This window comes from Camelus ferus, chromosome 2 (assembly GCF_009834535.1).
Source record: "Camelus ferus isolate YT-003-E chromosome 2, BCGSAC_Cfer_1.0, whole genome shotgun sequence".
NCBI classification, from domain to species: domain Eukaryota; kingdom Metazoa; phylum Chordata; class Mammalia; order Artiodactyla; family Camelidae; genus Camelus; species Camelus ferus.
Genome location: NC_045697.1, coordinates 24,601,411 through 24,614,866, shown reverse-complemented (window position 1 = coordinate 24,614,866; position 13,456 = coordinate 24,601,411).

Below are 13,456 nucleotides of genomic sequence, written 5' to 3'. Positions count from 1 at the left end.
ACCTCTTTCAGATATAAACACGCACTTTCTTTACCACTCATCAACAGATTAGAAAAGCATGAATTATGAGACATATAACTTCACTTTTTTTGTTTCTCATGCAAAAGACATTTGGAATCCTTCTTCTTTGTTGACCTTGTTCTAGCTCTGTGTCGTGGCATTTGTGATGTACATTTCTCTAACCTTATTACTCACTTTTTCTCAACCTAATCTTGTTAGAATCACTTAGCTGTCTCCAGCAGAGCTTACCTCTTCAGTCTCCTTCCACAATTTTTAACCTCTGCCTGGAATGTTCATTCTACCCTGGTCTAACCAACTTAGACACATCCTGCTGTGTGAAGTTTCTCTAATATTGACCCACCACCAGCTTTGCTGACTTCTTTTTTCTAACACAGTGCTGTATACACATATATACGTTTATCTCTTTAAGTATCTGTAGGATCCTTAAGGGCCTATGGTATCTACAGCTTGCTATAAAGATTTGCACACAATATAAATCTGATAAATATGATGAAAGAATGAAGAATATGGGTATTTTTCTATCATAAAACTGGTTGTAAGATTCTTCTAAATGCTGCTAAACGAGTATCGATCCCTACCTAATCCCAGAAATGAGTTTAAAAAACTCATCACCTCCTGTGTATTCGGAAAAAAGCTTCTTGATCCTGTGGGATGGGATGACTCTTAAGAGAGAGAAATAAACCACAGCATCATAGAATCCATACAGCAGGCAGATGAATAGTCATGGTACACAATGAAAGACTTAAATATGCATCCAGCATCTAAGCTGACTTGCCTGAACTTACAACCTGCATTTACATGGACAGCCTTATAGTTACTCTGTGTCACAGCAGATGGCTTGGTTTTTACATATGCAGAATTATATCTAACCCACTCATAAAACCTTTTAAACATTAAACAATAGTAGCAAGATGAATGTGGAAAAACATTAAAAACAAAAGGAAATGGTAAGTTGTTTCTAAACATTCTGCAATCAGATCAGAACAATTATAAGTTTGTGATTTCTACTCTCGACAGGCATTCTAAATTTGTCCTTGCTGAGACAAGATACCAATTATTAATATTTTAATTTTTTTAATTCTCTCCAACACAGGAGGAATTTTAGAATATTCAGTATCTTTTCTTTAAAGTAGGTGAAAATTTTAAATCACTATCTTCCACATTCTCCTACACAGTCACACAATGGGAATCACTTGGCCTTCCTCTGTCCTACACTTAACTTTACAGTGAATAGAAAATATAAAAATCTTCCACTAGTCTTAAAGCATCTGTTCTTTTGTGAGTTTTTACTACCTTCCAAATAAGTCAGCATTTTAGAAAATGCCATTCCTGATCATAACTTTGTTCTCTCTTGATGGGAGAAGACTGGATCCAAAGAGAAAATGAACCACAGAGTTGTTTTTGTGATGTATGAGAGCTACAAAAAGTGACTCCACACAACTGAAACAAAGGTTAATTTTAATTTTTTAAAGAAAAAATCTACAATAATATTGTAGATAAAAAGAGATCAGAACTCAGGCATCTTTAAGGGAGAAAATATTTATACAACTTTTACGGAGGACAATTTGGATGAAGGGTTGTTGTTTTGCATAATCGCAAATCTGAAAATTTATCTTGTAATATTATATCCTCAGAATATAATAAAAGATGTGTAAAATATTTTGTTGCCAGAATGTTCAGACTGTGTTATTTTATTATGGCAAATATTTAGAACCACCAAGATAAATACAAATAGGTAACTGGTTAAATGAGTAACACATGCTTGAAATGCCGTGAAGGTGTGTTGGTTATTAAGAGTGCATGTTCTGGAGTCACACTATGTGAGTGGAATCCTAATTTTGGTACTTTCTAAATAGGAGACTTCCAATTAGTTATACATTCTCTCCATGTCTCACTTCCTCCAAATGAGAAGTAGCAGTATTTACCTCTATAGTTAGTTATTAGCACTAAATAGGTTAACATGTTAACTTAGGAATAATGCCTAACATGTAATAAGTACTGCATTACTGTTAACTTTGGTTATGTAGCCAAATACATTAATTTTGTAGAAAACATAATCACATGGAAAGATTTTCTGAAAAAGGTGGAATACATATGATTTGGTCTTATCTAAACCAGACAATCGCCTTTATAGATCTAGCTCCTTTCATCTCAAAAACAAAAGTATAACTGATGAATAAATATTACATGAAAATAAATACTCAACATATTACTTTTAATAATATGTGATTTATAAATGGAGACAATAGATGAATATCTATCTCCAGATTCATACATGTATTTATAAAAGCATTAGCCAAGCACAATATCCTTTGGCTGGTCTTTAATATTTTCTGCAGAATTCCCAACTGACTGATTTCTTCTAGAGTGAAGCTGCTTCCCAAAAATGATGCTTTTTTCCCTACAAATTTCCTAAAATTTCTAAATATAGACGTTCTCTTCTGAATCATGTTTTAGCTTTCTCCTCTGAATTGTTTTATAAGTTGCCAGTAGAATAGTTCTCCTAAAACACAAATATGACCAATGTGATTTTTTTTAACACATTTTGCTTTTTATTTTCTCTCTCTTTTTTTTTTTTTAAATGGGGGTGAGATAATTGGGTTTATTTATGTTTGAAAGAAGTACTGGGGATTGAACCCAGAACCTCATGCATGTTAAGCATGTGCTCTACTGCTTGAGCTATACCCTCCCACACAATGTGACTTTTAAACTGTCTACATCCAGCACATATCTTGGGTACTTCCTATTCCCTTTCTGTGGTTTATTCCTCACCCGGCTCCTGCCGCCCGACACTACTCTTCAACTAAAATAGAATATATCTTACTTGCTAATTATGTATTGATTCATTCCCCCAAATAAAAGTTAGGATCCAATGAAGCAGGGATTTTGTTTGCTTATTTTCATTTGTTTGCAAAATTCCTTTCATTCGCTACCTGTTTCCATTGTCTTATACAGTAACTGCAATATAGGAAGTGGCACAAGTTGAATGAAAAAAGGATCTTAGCAGGCAAGTTAGCTTAATGTTTATAAACATGTTACCTAGAATCACAGTGTTTATGTTTGTCTCTCTTTCTCTCAGTATCCTCTGTCACCTGTAGAACTCTGGCCATTTTAGTCCCTTTTCTTGTGCCTTATTTTTCTTTATTATAAAATGCCACGGATAATGGATGTGAGAAAATTACTGAAATAACATGTAAGTAACCTAAAACTTAAACTTAACTTTTTTGACTGTTGATATGTTTTGGATCACCTTTGATCAGTGAATTTAACACCTCTTTATTCTACACATTTTCCTTCTTTCAGGAGGACTAAAGGGAAACATCCCATATATAAGAAGTCTTTTTCCTACCTTTTAAAATTAAAGATGCTAATTTCTCATGATAGAATATTGGTTGTTATGGTGACAGGAGGAAAGAGAGAATTAGGTGGATTTTGGAGAAGATAGGATCGAGATAGTTAAGGTTAAATTGAAACAATTTTAGTGATAGTTTCATGCTTTAGATTGACCTTGACTGGAGTTTAATTTGCTACTAGTTTGGCACCAGTAAACACATAATCATTAAAATCTCTTAATATTTTTGAGCTGGACTTGTTTTTCTCTTCTGTCCTTTTTCTGAGATTGTAAGTGGCCACAGAAATGGAGAAGAGTCCTGGTTCTGATATTTGTTTGAAGAGACCAATAAGATTGTATTGAAATACAATATATACAACTGAGACTGATGTCATCCAGAGCTTGTTTTTTGTTTTTTTTTTTTTTTTTTTTTTAATGGTCTTTGTCATTGATGGATGGGACCCTGTGAGCCAATTATTAGATTATTACCCTACATGGGCTTGTGCAGACCCAGACTTAAGAAATTCATGACCTGTTTAAAAAAGTACTCAGAGCCACCTAGAAACTGTTGAGGTCATCATAAGAGAATTCAGGCTGTCTGCTGAATTAAGTCTTGATAGTTTGCAATGTGTGAATCTCCATGAATAGAAAAGGGACAGAAGAGAGCAATTACAGGGTGGCTGAGAGAATGTTACTTAAATAAAACCTCATCATTGGAATTAAATACCAGATGGAAATGTAGGAATGTGAGGATAATTATGTTTTTTGAATTTATTTTAAATAAACAAAAGGTCTTGTGCCCAAGAGAAGACAAAGGGACCCATGAGCAACTGTGGAATAAATACTAGGGCTTAAGGTCAGACATGGTTGCTTTTTTCTTTGTGTTTGAATTTTATCTTGAATTTTTTCAGGGAACAATTTTCTTCTTTGCATTGGAGACTATTCTGAAAATGTTATAGGCTGACAGATATAGAACATCTGTATCTAAAAGTTTTTATATTTACAAAGATTTATGTTGAAGTGGTTGCCATTTTCATAATTAGGAACATTAGGTTAGAAATTTACCATCTTAAGATCTCTCCTACCCAAATGTGCTAAAGAAATAATCAACTTGGGAAAATATAAAGCTTCCCCAAAGTAGATATGTTGCTTTGTTTAAAAATGTTTTAAATCAACCAAAAGAGTGAAAAGAATAAAGTATGATTCCACTTTATCAGAGAACTAGGGGTTTTAATATATGAAGTTGGGATTACAATTTAGGCTGTCTTCATATAATTGAACTTGAATATGCTCTTCACTTTTGTATTTTCTGATTTGATAACCATGTTATGAATGACTTTTTTTTGTAAGTGAATTAAGGCAACTTGAAGGCAGTAATTATAATACTAAAATGTTGGCCAAGTTTGTTTTTTTCATGATAGTATGCAATTAACAAATAATATAAAATTGGAATGATATTTAAATTGTGTTTTACTTACACAGGTATAGATATTGGTACTAAAATTGCAAAGGCATGTATAACTTAGCTCTGGGGCATATTTTCAGGTTTCCTTGAGTGTGACATAATTTGATTACGGTGGTCCTAAACAAAGTTGTGATGGACACAAGGGCAGATCCTTATAAACTTTCTAACTTAAAGCATCTGCATGGAATTTTATTTACTTTAAGTGTTTGGCATGTTTTCTTTGATGATAACAAATAATTTGTCTATGTTCTCCAACATTTTATTGTTGTATCTCACCTTTTTATATTTATCTTTTAACTAGAAAATTGAAAACATAAAGGAATAACCATGCTATATGCCTTATTGGCTTAAAGACTTTGGGTTTATAACACATATTTGAGTACCCACAGCCTGATTAGAGCACCATTGTCAGGGGGTTTGATCTAAGCCACTTGATTATCTCAGGACATTGTGGATGCTGTGAATCATCTGTGGCTTTCATTTTCTCTATCTTATTGTTTATACCTAATTTCCCTCAAGTGCAAGAAGTTTTATTTTGAGTTTTTTTATTCTTCATATAGACCTATAATTTCATAACTATTAGAGTTCTGTGCTTCCAGAGAGACAGTTATTAGGAGAATTAAACAAAGTGTAAGTTTTTGCCCAGAACAAGGAAAACATAGACAGAAAACTCATGGACATACATTACAGCAATATATTTTTTGAACCAGCTCCTGAAGTATTGGAATTAAAAGCAAAAATAAACAAATGGGATCTAATTAAACTTAAAAGCTTTTGCACAGCTAAGGATACCATCAACAAAACGAAAAGACAACTTACAGAATGGGAGAAAATATTTGCAAATGATGTGACTGACAAGGGACTAATTTCCAAAATACACAAACAGCTTATACCCCTTAATATCAAAGAAACAAGCAGCCCAATCCAAAAATGGGCAGAAGACCTAAAGAATCAATTCTCCAGTGAAGACATACAGATGGCCAATAGGCACATGAAAAAATACTCAGCATCACTAATTGTCAGAGAAATGCAGATCAAAACTACAATGAGAGATCATTTCACACCAGCCAGAATGGCCATCATTGAAAAGTTACAAATGATAGATGCCGGAGAGGGTGTGGAGAAAAGGGAACCCTCCTACAGTGTTGGTGGGAGTGTAGATTGGTGCAGCCACTATGGAGGACAGAATGGAGGTTCCTTAAAAAACTGAAAATAGACTTACCACATGATCCAGCAATCCCACTCCTGGGCATATATCCAGAGAAAAATAAAATTCAAAAAGATACATGCACCCCAATGTTCATAGCAGCACTATTTATGATAGCCAAGACAGCAAAACACCCCAAATGTCCATCAACAGATACTGGATAAAGAAGATGTGGTACATATATACAATGGAACAGTACTCAGCCATAAAAAAGAATAAAATAATGCCATTTGCAGCAATATGGATGGACCTGAAGACTGTCATTCAAAGTGAAGCTGGAAAGAGAAAGAAAAATGCCATATGACATCATTTATATGAAGAATCTAAAAAGTAATAATAATAATAGTAGGAACACAAATGAATTAGTTATTATTTTGATTTCTTGAATATGTCTAAGCACATTTGACTGTCCTTTATGATGGGATTACTGCATTCTGTTGATTCTTATTTAGTAGTTGGCTTTATTCCTTTGATAACTATGTAAGTTTAAAAAGCTAAAGATCTAATCTATTCTTTGAAACAATAATTAGTACATATATGAAAACTAAAAAAATGTGCAGTATACTGTATATATGTATTTACATGCAATATAATGTGTATGTAAAGTCGAACTATAATAATTCTACATAATAAAACTGGAGGAAAAAAAAAGATTTTGTCCAGAACATTCTGGTACTATTAGGTGTTACTGGTGGCAGGGAGAAGGGGAAAGAATGCAGGTGACTTTAAATAGGAAATAGTGGAGGACAAACACTAGCTCCCAAATCCTAAATTATTACTGTAGATTTTATAACCTGGATTCTTTATTCAGAACTCCTAAGTGTGAATATTAGAGAAAGTCAAAACAATAGATGTCAGTTATACATTGCCTAATTAAATACAATAGGATGTGATATGCATTAATAGATCTAACATACAATGCATTCCATTTTGACAGTTAAATAGTATCTAAACCTTAAAGTAATGTTACTATGGATAAAAAATTTAAGAAATATATTTTAATGGAAATTTTTTTGGAAAAATAAGAAGATATTTGGATTATACCAAATATAATTATACCAAGTATAAACTACCAAGTAGTTCCAAGATGAATTAGAATTCTAAAATTAATTTTCTTTAATATCTAAAATGTTCCAGATATTAATTTAAAATGTTATATTACCACAGTTTCTTTGACATTAATTTTAGCCTTTATTTTTTTGCTAAGTTGTGAGAACTGGAGGATAAATATATATAGCATTCATAAATTGATGATCTCTTTTTCAATGACTTACTAAAACAGCAATCATAAACATATTAAGTAAAATGCAATTCTTAATATATTTTGATAGTCTTAGAATTCAAGTAGAAAACTGAGTTTAAGAAGAATGCTCATCTCTCTGGTCATTACTATAAAAATTAACATTATAGCAGTTGTTTTTCTGGGGATTATTTAAAAAAGATGATGGCTATGAAACACATGCAGTATATGGTGAATTATGAAAGCAATTATCTGGATGCTTAAGAAGAATATTCTAAAGCACAGAGATGAGCTGCTACATGAGGAAAACAGATGATTTTTGGATTAATCATTTAACATCTTCAGTTCTCCACTTGAAAAAACTGAATCTGTACAACAAATTACTAAATTAAACCAAATGAACAAATGCTCACTATTCTATTGTTCCATAAATAGTGATATGCTTAAGTATTCAATGTGTCCTTTGACTAGGTTATTAATGATTTGTATAAATATATATTTTACAGAGATGTTCATGCATGAAGCACTTAAAACATACTTAGAGTACACATATAACTAAACTACTTACTTTAGAAAGAATTTCAATTTTTCATAATTATCAGAATAAAATGTAACAATGAACTTTCTACATTGAAGTATTCAAAGGAGTAATTTCTGACACTGCTTAACAGACCCAATCGATGGTAGCTATAGGTAAAATCCACCCACCACCAAAAAAAGAGGAAAATATTAAATCTAAAGGAAAAAAAAAGTAACTTATATATTCTTGTGAGGTCCTCCTATGTTCTTTTGGCAAATATTTAAGGAAAGTGCAAATTACTTATACTTTTCTGTGAAGATCTACAGAAGTTAATAATGTATATTTTTTCATTTGTTTCTGTCTTTAAACATCTGCTGAAGACATTGAACAGAACAAATGGGAGGTAACAGATAATTTCCTAAGTAGTCATAGATTAGTGAAAGATGACCTTAACCATTCTGGGCAGACAGCTATGAAAAATCCATGGCCTTCTGCTCATTTCCCTACCCTTTAATCATACATGAGTCTTTCAAAAAAAAATGGGCTTGATTAAATCAACCTCCTTGACTCTTATATACGTTAGTGAGTTAAACCCCTTTTCTTTTGTTTTTTCCACTAAAGTATCAACTACAGTTTATTAAATTTTAAGTTTGTAACTAAATTTTATTATGAGATTTTATTAATCTGCAATCTAATTACATTTTCTTCCTAACCAAACTGAAACTGTACACATAGTAAGAGTGTGAGCCTTTCCAATTGCTGGATCTGTTATTTTCTCCCTTGATTCTGTCACATCCTCTTTATATACAAAACATATTAAATTGATTATTTTTCTGTGTAATAAAAAGTGTGTTCTATTGTTCATGTTTTCATAAGTTAAATCTTAGTATATATTATTTTGCTAAACAGTAACTAAATACATGAAGCTTAGGAATAAATTATATACACATACGTATATGTATGTATATACATAGGTATGTATGTTTTCCCACCATATTTCAATAGTACTTGAATTAAATGCAAATTCCTTGATACAATTACACATACTTTTGAAAATACGCTCTATAATATGAGCTTTTTGTACGTGCAAAGCATTAGTTTCTTCTCTTAGTGTGGACCCTAAATTATAAAGACATGGGTCAGCTCAGATTAGAAAACTCTACTGGATCACCTTCAAACTCTCCCCAACTTTTAAATAGTACTAATCTGTTCCAGCCTCTCCTCTTTACCCCTACGTATGTAAAATTACATGAACACTAAATTTTGATAAGCTTGTTAAACTACAATGCGTTAACATTTTTCACATATGTAAATATGGATGCTCTCTTAGGATAGTATTTTCATTGAATACATTAATTCTAGTTTGTGAGCACATGTGATAAAATACATCCAAATCTATGACATTCACAAACTCTCAAGTTTAAAAATCATTGTCAGAATATTCAGTGCATTCACACTGACTTTAAATCTTAGACTCCATTACTTTTGTACATCAAAACACATAAAAAGAAACACAGGACCTTGAAATAATTCTAATAAATCATCTTGTAACTAAGCGTTCCAACATGCCCAACTGTTCTGTGACACTAAATTAACATGTGCAAAGTTGTGGATTGTCTAAGCCTGAATTTTGGCATTATTTCATTGATAAATGATTACATAATAAAACATTGATGTCTCTAACCATAAGCGAATTGTCAGTGTGTTTTGCACATTGTCACTGCCTGCCACAGTTTCTTGTGTTGAAAGAGTTTCAAGGAATTAAAATGTGTTACTGTTGTTCAGGTCATACCAGCTTCTGAAGAGATGAAAGAAAACTACTGCTATGATACCAAAAAAAAAAAAAAAAACCCAAAAAAAAAAAACACTTAGTGCTTATTTGTTTTTGTTTCAAGTCCGAAGTTTCATTTTGTAATCATAAACTGTTAGGCTAAACCAAAGCCTAACATATGCAGATAGCACTATTTTTCCAAAGAGAGATGATATACAAATAAAATAAGAACACTTTGAAACATTCTCATAAGAGATATTGGAGAACATATGCTGTGTGTTTGTGAGTCAGTGGTTTTAATAATCCTCTAGTGCTTTTAGCCAATCCTGGATCATCTTAGATGTATTATTCATAGAAACATATTTACAAAATTGTGTTCGTATTTTATTTAAACAAGAAAGAATGTGGCCTGTGTAATTCAGTTGGGGCACATTTATTATTTCTCTCATCATCTAGGATTTGAAAATTCTCTTTATTAATCTTTCTCATTCTTCTGAGAAAAGTCAAAAGATGGTGATCTCAGAGATCATGTGCTACTAGTCCTATGTTTATAGAAGAAGTTAATCAGTGGTTTGTGAGAAGTCCTAAAGGTTCATGGATGAACAAAGTGATGTTTTACTATAAGCTTTCTCTTAAACATCTGAGAAAAATAAGGCCACAAGATAATTTTCTTCTTTGAAACTTAAACTTGAATTATTTACTGAAAAAAGTTAGAAGTGGCATATCATTACATATTTAACATTATCTTTTTCAAAGCCTTTCTGTCCCCTAAAGATAAGCATAGATCATTGGTTGATATTATTTTCTCAAAGAATGCACTTTTACAAGGTACTGTAAACATCATTTTTACATTGCTGTTGGTGGCTGTGTTGATATGAGCAATAGAGACAAATGATAATAGCTATTAACTACCTGCTACGTACTGTGAACAGTATACTTACTCCTCACCCAGCTGTCTAAGATGGGCCTTTCTTATTTCTTATAGATGATGACAATGAGCTGGAAAGAGTTTACTTGCCTTTTCCAAGATCATGAAATTAATATGTAAGCTTCATGTCTTTCTGTCTTAAAAGTCTATGTTCTTTCCAGCAATATGCCTATGAATGTTGAGTATTTGTTTGTGAAAGGAGTCAAGGTGTCTCTTTAAGACCTTGGTCTTGGCTAGTGGGTTTCTCATGAGATAGTAAGAATACTGGACAACGTACTGGAATGTGTATCAGCATTATGACCTTGGTAAATTTTTAATTTTATAGATATCTCCAAAATAAAAATAAATAAAAAAATGATTAATAATTGTAAAGAATCTTTCCTCCCACTTCTAAATATTTTTATTTGCTATATACAAATATATTTTTTAAAATATTTCAGCAGTTATCATGAACGATAGCTCCATGAGTAGACATTCATATTGTCCCATGTCACCTTGATCTCATTTTGCTGTGGCCCCTGATATTCTGTTCAACATGAATAGCTAAAAAGTTGATTTTATTAGCAAGAATGTTTTTGACAACATTTGTGGAATTAATAATGTACACTATTTTAAAATGTATCACTTTTACTTTTGATATGTATGTATTACATTTGGTATTTTATAATATGCATAGATACAAATATAATGGAAGTTTGTTTGAGGAGGCTAAGATAAGTCAATGGTGTATGATATTCCTATTCAGACACGTTGATTCAGTGGCAACATCAAAAACATGCTTACTTACCACAGCGGGGAAATAGTTTCACCATTTTGCTTCGTTCCTTACCAAGATAATAATCAAAGTGTAGAGAGGATATTTGCATATGAAGTCAGTGATATAAAATTAAGAAGCAATGCTTGATAATTATGAAAGGAGAGGTCTAGATAGGTTGTAAGAATTCAGAAGAGGAGTGATCAGTGAGGAATGATGTGCTCATAAAAGATATTGTTCAAAAAGTAAATTATGAGTGGTCAAACAGAGCCTTCGGACTTCAGTGCTGGTCTGACACATGAGAAGGTAGAGGTTTGTCCACATAAAGGTGAGCTGTTTGTTTCTTTTTTCTAATCAGAATAGAAAAGAACACCTTCACTAAATCAATGACTGCATACCACATGCCAGAGGCCTTATTAGTTTATTCCAGCACCCATACCATGTCCAATGCAGTAAATGCGACCATGAGTATTACTTTGTTGAGTTTGTGATGGTCTTTAGTCATGACCCAGGATCCACCCTGTTTCTGCAGGGTCCATTTTGGTGAATAATTGAACTGGATAAATTAGGGGTAGATACAGCTGCACATTTTAGGTATTTAATGGTTCCCAAATCTCTTCCAGTCTCATTCTCTCCACAAACAAAACAGAAACAGAGTCATAGATACATTGGACAAACAGGTGGTTGTCAGAGGGGAGGAGGACGGAGGATTGAATGAAATAAGTAAGAGAAATTACAATGTACAAATTTCCAGGTACAAAATAAATGTCACAAGTATGAAATACACAGCATGGTGAATACAGTCAATGATAGTATAATGTCTTTGTATGGTGACAGCAGTAACTAGACTAACACAGCATTGTGGTCAATTACAAACAAACTCATAAAAAAATAGATCATATTTGTTGTTCCCTGGGGTGGGGGTGTGAGGAGAGGGAGCTTTAAATGAAAGTGGTCAAAAGGTACAAACTCCCAGTTATGAGATAAATGAGCAGTGGGGATATAATGTACAACATGATCAGTATAATTATCACTGCTGTATGTTATATATGAAAGTGGTTAAGAGAGCAAATCCTCAGAGGTCTCATCACAAGGAAATTTTTTTTCTTTTATTTTGTATCTGTATGAGATGATAGATGTTCACTAAACTTATGGTAATCATTTCTTGATGTATGTGAGTCAAATCATCATGCTGTACACCTTAAACTGATAGAGTGCTGTATGTCAATTGCATCTCAATAAAGATGGAAAAAATCCATCAATGTTTAAAAATAATTCAAGCATTTATTAATTCAAATAGTTCAGAGGTCAGGAATCTGAGAGGTTTAAGCTAGGTAGTTTTGGCTTGGAGTCTCTCAGAAGGTTGCAGTCAAGATGTCAGCCAGAGATAAAGTCATCTGAAAGCCTGAATGAGACTGGAGGATCCAGCCCCGTGGCAACTCACTTGCACATCTGCCACAGTTAGTTCTGGTTGTGATCTAGCCACATGGGACCCTCCATAGGTTGCTTGAGAGTCCTCATGACATGGTAGCTGGCTTTCACCAAAGTAATGATCCAAGAGAAGATGCCGCAGAATATTTTTTAGGACTTAGCCATGGAAATCATATGCCATCTCTTCCGCCGTATTCTATTGGTCTCATAGACCAACTCTGATTCAGCGGGGGATGGGACCACTCAAAGGCTTACATACCAAGAGGAGGAAATCACTGGGGGCCAACTTGGAGGCTGGCAACTACAGTCTGCTTTCTGAGTCCCAGCATTAAAATCTCTTCCACATAAAAATAAACTCCCCTTCAAGTATCTCAAGTTTGATCCATTATGGTATCAGTTCAAAGTCTAGAATTGCCATCGAAATTGAGACCAGGTGTGGATAAATTTCCTCCAGTGTAGTTCTTCAAATACAGCTCCTCAAATACAGTTCCTCTCAATCTAAAGGCTGAATTACCCCATAATGTTTGATCATGCATTTGAGCAGAGATATATCTTTTCTACAAATATTAGCCAACATTTCCTATAATTGAAGCAGACAGGATTTTTTCAGGCATTAACTCACTGTTTTATGTTTGTTGGACACTCACAAAAAATGTTTACAAGTAAAATTCTTTAAATTGCAAACTAGGTTTAAGAGAATACTCAAGTGAAACAATAGAGTACTTCAAATATTTAGTATGAATGAGAATTTCCTAAGGGTCATAATAATAGTACAAATAATTCAATTA